This window comes from Trichechus manatus, unplaced genomic scaffold, assembly GCF_000243295.1.
Source record: "Trichechus manatus latirostris isolate Lorelei unplaced genomic scaffold, TriManLat1.0 scaffold00007, whole genome shotgun sequence".
Classification (NCBI taxonomy): domain Eukaryota; kingdom Metazoa; phylum Chordata; class Mammalia; order Sirenia; family Trichechidae; genus Trichechus; species Trichechus manatus.
The window spans coordinates 33,067,428-33,075,358 of record NW_004443943.1 but is presented as its reverse complement, the minus strand read 5'-3'; positions in this window follow the sequence as shown (position 1 = coordinate 33,075,358).

Sequence of the window (7,931 nt, the reverse complement as noted above, 5' to 3'; positions counted from 1 at the left end):
GGAGATCTGGTCCACCTTCTTATGCACAAAAGAAACTGGGGTCCAGAGAGAAGTTACTGACCTAAGCACACATAGAAAGTGACTGATAGGCATGATGGTCCTTCCTGCTTTCACACTCAGGCAAGGATGTCTTCCATGACGTCCCTCTGTCTCATATACCAGTGGCTCCTCAGGAAGGGCAGGGTCTATATTTAAGAGAAGACTCTTGCTCTCTCTAGAAAAGATATCTTGCATGTTTGGTAAGTATATTTTGCTGTCTTGGCCTCAGATCTGCTCCTGAAATTTTTATGTGCTTTCTTGTCAATCAATCAAATGTCAGACTTCTGATTTGCTTGTGTTCTGTGGAGTCTATCTTCCTTCAGCACTGCCAGTGTGAGTTTGGTCCTTTCTTAATGAGCCACAGTGGCATGTGGAGCTGAATGCTGGCCACTTACAGACGCAGCAGAATGTGAAAACGGAAGAAGCTGTCCACAGGCTGGAAGGTAGTGCGAATATCAGACTCTTGTGAGGGCACGGGAACCGGTGAGTAACATATTCAGAGGAAGCTTAGCCAGAGGCCACACTCCAGAAGCCAAGTATGTCACCCATTTATTCATTTATTCACACAACAAATATTATTGAGCATGCATGATATGAATGCACTCTGCTAGGTGCTATGGGGATGTAGATAAGTTCTCTATAACTTCTGTATTCTTATCCTCATAATTGAATTAGAAAGACACACCTGGAAAAAAATTTAGAAGAGAAGCTGTCAAAAATAGTCAGAAAAAAGGGTATGCTAACAACCAAGTGAGAGGCATAAGCAAAAATTATTATAATTTCTGCATAGAGAAAGAGCTCATTAGGGCTTTGGGTATTACAAATGTCAACAATTCTTGACGTTTCTTATTCACTTATTATGTGCCAAGCACTGTTCTAAATGTATTACATACATTCAAACCAGTTGCTGTTGAGTCAACTGAAGTTCATAGTGTTCCCATGTGTGTCAGAGTAGAACTGTGATCCCTAGGATTTTCAGTGGCTTGATTTTCTGGAAGTAGATCACCAGGTCTTTCTTCTGAGGCACCTCAGTGTGGACTCGAACCTCCAACCTTTTGGTTAGCAGCTGAGTGTGTTAACAATTTGCCTCACCCAGGGACTCCATTTCTAACGGTGGAATATATTTTCTCCCTTTTGAAGATAAGGATACTAAAACTTGGTAAGTTTTAAGTAAATTACCCAAACGCACACAGCTATGAAGTATTGGAGCTGGGAGTCAATCTCAGGGATTTTAACTAAACAGCCCAAACTTTTCACCAAGGAAGGTTGCATGGAAGAAGGGGTAGTGAACCAAAGATTATTTGCAATTTGAGTAGATGAGGATGGACGAGAAGGGCAAGTCATTGGAAGGAATACTATAGAGAAGGGGCAAGATACTCCATAGTTTAGGGCCTTGCAATTTATGCCAAAATCAGATCCATGGAGATCATATAATTGGCGGCTGGTAGTATGCTATAACAGGGCTCTGATGGTTGATTGTGTGTCAACTTGACTGGGCCATGGTTCTCAGTGTTTATATGTGATCACTCCCATAATGGGATCTGCTGTGAGTAGCCAATCAGTTGAAAGGGACTTTCCTTGGGGGTGTAGCCTGCATCTTAATATAAGTGGATGTTCTGGCTTTTGACCTCTCTGGATCCTGCAGCTGCCTCCTGTTCCTCTGACCTCTGGTTCTTGAGACTTGAGCTGGTAGCTTACCTGCCAGTCTTGGGATTCGTTGATCTTCACAGCCTGTGAGCAAGAGCCCTGCTCTCCGATCTGCTGGTCTTTGGTTCACCAGCCCCTGAGGCTATGTGAATCAGGAGAAGCCTCTATCCTGATCCATGGACTTGGGATGTTTCCAGCCTCTACAATTGCGTGCACCGTTTCCCTGATATAAATCTCTCTCTATATATATATTTATACTCTTTACTGGTTTTGCTTCTCTAGAGAACCCAGCCAAGGGCTCAACAGGGTGCTTGCTTGGAAGACTATGACCAGGAGGCAGAGAAATAGATCACATCCGTATCAGGACAGATGACTTAGGGAGGTACCCTCCATTTGTCACTTCAACTAGAGCAAAAGAAAGACAAGTATGTTTAATCATCCTCTTATTTGTTTTTATTCCATAATTTCTTCTGTCCTAGACTCTGGCTAACATCACTGGTCACACCCTCTCCACCCAAGGAAAACTAACTAGAGAGTAGAAAAAGACAAATTAAAAAAAAAGACCTTTTCTCCAGTAAAGAGGCTCCCTATCCAAAAAAAAAAAAAAAAAAAAAAGACTTTGTTGCTTTTAAAAAGTAATTCTTGTACTGGACAGTAGAAGACAGAGATGAACCAGTGGTATAGCTGAAACTAGAGATACCATTTTATACTTGAGTAGCACTTTATTCTTTTTCTAAGTGGTTTTAGGTATACATTATTTTTAAATTTGATCTGGGAAGCCATCCATCTTTTCACAGATAAGGAAGCTGGAAGAAAAGAAGACAAAGATTTTGTCAAGGTAATGCAGATGTTAGTGACAGAACTGAAGCCGGGCTACAGATCTTCTAGGTTCTTCTTGGTGAAACTTGATGGCGTTGTGTGTGCCCTTGCTATTAATTTTCTTCCATTTGCATCCCTGGATAACTCTTATTTTAAGGAAAAAGAAAAGTTCCCCATAATAGCCACTGTCAGTTCTTACAATCAAAGTGTGTACTTGTTAAGTATTTCTGTCCTATTACATTAGGAGTTTCTTGATCTGAGACCAGTTTTAATCATCTTAGGGCATTTCACAGCCCCCAGCAAACGTAGAAGGCGCTCTGGTAGCTCAGTGGTTAAGCTTGAGGCTGCTAACTGAAAGGTCATCAGTTCAAATCCACCAGCGGTTCCCTGGGAGAAAGATGTGGCAATCTGCTTCCATAAAGATTACAAGCTTGGAAACCATATAGGGCAGTTCTACTCTGTCTGATAGGGTCGCTATGAATTGGAGTCGACTCTATGACAGCCGTGGGTTTTGGGGGGGAGGTTTGGAGCACACGTAAAGCCCTATGCAAGAATGCTCTCCCATATTGTTGAGGGAATAACTAGGCGTGCATGTGTCACTGAAGTGGAGAGGTAGCATGATGGTGGTTAAGAATATTTGGATAATGAGGTAGCAGACCAGGCTCTGTTATTATCAGTTATGAGATTTGGGGCAAGTTGTTTAACCTTTCCAATTCTCGGATTAAAGAAAAACAAAACTATAAAATAGAAATAGTAATAGAATTTATCTTATATGATTCTTGTGAGAATTAAAGTAGATTTATGTGAAATGATTAGCCCAGTTTGTGGCAGGAGTAAGCATCTGATTGATTGAGCTCAGGTTCAGGAAAATAACAGTTGACTGATTTTGCATTGTCAAGTTTGCATAAGTAACAAGTCTGAATAGGTAATGTTTCCATTTAATCAAAAACCCAGTCCTCTTGAAAGCAACCACTTGAACCCAGCAAACCAACTACAAGGTAAGCGTTAACTTTCAGAGAAGTGCATTGTATTCATTGACGACACCTCCTGGGGTTTTCTGTATTGTCTGAGAGACAATTTCATGATGGATTCTTCTGTTATTAACGCTGGAGAGATGATTTTTGTAACTTTTTTTTTCTTTTTCCTTTTCACTGTTGTAACTCAGCTTTAAGGGGATGGTAACCTGTGCTGGTGGTATTGAACGGATGACAGGAACCAGCTTCTCTCCCTGGAGCTCTGAGTATCTGCTTTGCGTTCAGATCAGTGGGTAAAAGGCCTCACTACTCTTCAGAATGACATATACATTGCCAGTAATTACTTTCCTAAAATGGAATGGGAATTAAAATAAAAGCCTGAATGTAGAAGGGGGTGGCAGATTTTTGGAAGAGTGTATCGGCAATTTGAAGCATGAATAATTAATTTTGTCTTGAGATTAAGTTCAGTCTGTGTTTATGATGTGTTGGAAAAAAAACTCTAATGGGTTCTAAATAAATTCAGTATCAATTTAAACTATTAGAGGAAGTTAAATCAAAATAATTAGGATATTAAAATACTTTGTGCATTTGCAATCACTGACTTACTGAGGCTCTGGATCTTTTCCAAGGAACAATAATAGCATGAATATATTAGGATGTTTGCTTTCCTTAGAATGTGACTGTTTGCTCGTGTAGAGATGATTGAGAACTTGAAAGAGACAGAAAGAAAGATTGATGTGTTGACATATTCATGGGATAGGTGCTATATAAATGATAAATTATTTTGTACGTATAGATTAAAAACAACATAGTGACAGCTTAGTGTTAAAATAGCTGAACTTGATTATTCCTTATTTATAGTGATAGCTAATTTTACACTATAGGGAGGGAGACATTATTTTTGTGACATCTTCAGTTGCTACAGAATGAGTTGGTAAAATGTGAATAAGAGTAAGGTGAATTCCAATAGAGCTCAGAGCTTGGCCTTTTGCTTATTTTGCTTTATGACTGTCAATACCTCATTGCTGTCGAGTCAATCCTGATTCATAGAGACCCTATAGGACAGATTAGAACTGCCCCGATAAGGTTTCCAAGGCTGTAAATCTTTACAGAAGCAGACTGCCACATCTTTCTCCCCGCAGAGTGGATGGTAGATTCGAACCGACGACCCTTCGGTTAGCAGCCGAGGGCTTTAAACCCTGCGCTTTTAGGGCTTCTATGGCTGTCAATACTGACTGTAATTAAATTGCCATCTAGGAATTTATCCTCTGTATGTTACTTCTGTATGTTGCTTGGAGCCCTGGTGGCGTAGTGGTTAACAGCTTGGCTGCTAACCAAAAGGTCGGCAGTTTGAACCCACCAGCTGCTCCTTGGAAACCCTAGGGGGCAACTTCTACTCTGTCCTATAGGGTGTCTGTGAGTTGGAATCGACTTGATGGCAGTGGGTTTTTTTTAATATGTTACTTATTAGGATTTTGTTAGCTTTTATGCCTACTTGGAGCTTAGCAAGCATGGAAATTAGAACAAATGCAAAGGGGTTTGAGACTTATTTTTCTCCTTTTTTTGAGTAACAGCCCGTAAGTTTGAAAATGATTTTAGTGAACCCATTTAACAACTGCCACAGTGTAATGCCCATCACACTCAAGAGCCCATGAACTCTGTGGATTTAATTCTGGGGCTTGGGGAAATCGGTCTCTATGAGATTTCCCTCCAATTTATTTTTTTTTTCTAAGCCTTGCTCAACTCATCCACATTTAATATTGTTCCATGAAAAATATCATTAATTAATCCAACAAATATAATTTGATAACTGGATATCAAAGCTGCATGACAATTAATATAGCAATTTGCGGTTTGCTTTCCTATTTTGCGGAGCCCTGGTGGCAAAGAGGTTAAGAGCTCTGCTACTAACCAAAAGGTCAGCAGTTTGAGTCCACCAGCCGCTCCTTGGAAACTCTATGGGGCAGTTCTACTCTAACCTATATGGTCACTACGAATCTAATCTACTCCACGGTGACGGGTTTGGTTTCGTTTTGGTTTTTCCTATCTTCCACAGAAATAAAGAGAGAAGACAGCATATCAGGGCAGCTGAAGCAATTTGTTCTGAAACTAAAGGATTGTATTGAATACTTGGCTTCCTGGAAATCGGAAAAGATAATCAGAACTTGCAAAAAAAGGAAACTCCCTTCCCAACAGACGTCATAAAGTATAATTCCTAATAATATTACAAACGATCTAGCAAAATAATAGTAGTTTGATCTCCAAACAGTAGTAGTTTGAGCTCCAAGGAGCTCAATGAAATTCTGAACAAAAATTAACAAGCAACTGCAAAATTATTCTTAGTAAATTTACGAAAATATTATTGTTATTGAAACTGGACCAATGGCTCCTTGCAAGGAGCCAATCTCTCAGATGCCGGTTTTGAGAGGAAGAGTTTATTTTGCAGGCTAGCAAGCACGAACTAAGAGGTATCGACCTCAGATTGAGTTCCTTGATTTGAGGAAGCATTTACATTTTTTCGGTTTGGGGGAATTATACATATTTATATAGGGGGTGGAGGAAGGCAGGTGGACAGGATCAGGGAGTTCTACATATTCATAGTTTCTATTGATTATTTATTACAGGGTGGGGCTAAGGCTTGGCACAGAGGCGGCTGGGGGACTCCTCACTTTTGAAACGGGCTCAGCTACTGCAGGTGACGTTATGTCCGCTGATTTTGGTTCCTTGGCATGAATTCTCTTGTGTTATTGAGCATACATGGTGGCCCGGGGGCATCTAGCAATCATCTTTGTCTGTTCTGTGCATGTCTGACCACTCTGAGCTGGTTAGATCTGGATCCGGCTGGGGCTCTCCGGAGAGTCTGCAAAACAACTTAGAGGAAGTGAGTGTCCTGGTGGGGACGTGACTGGGAGTGGCCTGATAACTGCTGCAGTACTAATTAATTAGGTGTCCTCCGCCTCTAGGGTCCCCTAACATTATGTATGCTAATAAGAATGAATGATGGGTACTTGATCGACTATTCATACATATATAGAGTTTTCCTTTGCTTGCTATACCCTTACCATTTTATAATGTTCATGGAAATGGAGTTTCTCTGCCTCATTAGAAAGGGTTTGTTATGTTTTAAAAAAATATACATTTCTGCAATAGAGCTGAGCATCAGCAATTGAAAAATTACATCTTTAAAGGCTTTAGTCTCACTCAGAGGACTTGGAGGACCCAGGTAAAGATGGGGAAAAGTGTTCTGTTTTCCTGATTAATTTTTCATAATATTACTAAAATGGAGCAATGTCTGCATGTGTTCCAGGATTATGCTTCCTTACCTCTGTCATGTTTTTTCCTGGGGGGCCTGCCTATTGTTAAAAGAAAAATTCAGTCTATAATAAAATTTTGGTGATTTTATTCGCGCGCACACAAAGATCCGCGAATGTCGCAGCAACCCAAGAGGAATGCGGCTTGGAACTGCGCCCAGGAACACGAGGGGCGTATTTTTACCAGGCAAATGCGGAAGGAAAGCAAGCTAACAGCTGTTTGGTTGGAAGCGAATGATTAACTTTACTTGGACCTGGGCGCGAGTTCCGGAAGGTTGGCTGAATTGGCAGCGTCTGATCGATTAGCTTTAAGTTTCGTTTTGATTACGTAAGGTGTCAGGTCTTGGAGCCTCGTCAGTCTAATGACTTCTTATCTTTTACATTTAATGCTGTGCTTTAATTCATCGTATGTAAAACAGAACTAAAATCAGCCTCTTTCAAGCTTCCTGAGGATGTGGATAAATATCGTGTGAGAGAACCCAGGAAGTAGGCCAGCACAAGGTAGGTCAGTGTGGTGGAAAAAGCATTGGGTTTGGAGCCTGATAGCCCTGGGTTTGGCCCTAACATCAGCCCTGACGTTGGGCAAATAGCTGTACTTCACTGAGTCTCTGATTCGTCACTTGTAAAATAAGTAAAATAATAATACCTACCTTGCAAGTTTCGCATAAACACTAGAGATAATATAAAGTTGTCTCGATAGGGTTGCTGAGGGGGAATCACCTCCACGGCAAGGAGTTTATTTTTTTGGTCTTAAAAACAGTAAACCAGTTGCTGTTCAGGAGGCGATTCTGACTCATGGCGACCGCATTTTTGTCAGAGTACAACTGTGCTCCATAGGGTTTTTGATGGCTGGTTTTTCAGAAGTAGATCACCGGGCCATTCCTCTGAGGTGTCTCCGGGTAGACTTGAACTTCCAACCTCTTGGTTAGCAGCTGAGCTAACTACCAAAAAGTAGATGGTTGTGGTTGTTTTCCTTCTTCAAACAAACAAAAAAATCATTATATATTAATATAAATGCAATTTCAAGTTCAACTGATGTAAGGTTATTATGATCCAATACACAATACTTAAAAAAAAAACGAAAACTGTGCGGGGAGGTTCTCCCATGTTTTGGCTCTTAAATCTCCTTGTTAAATCGTCT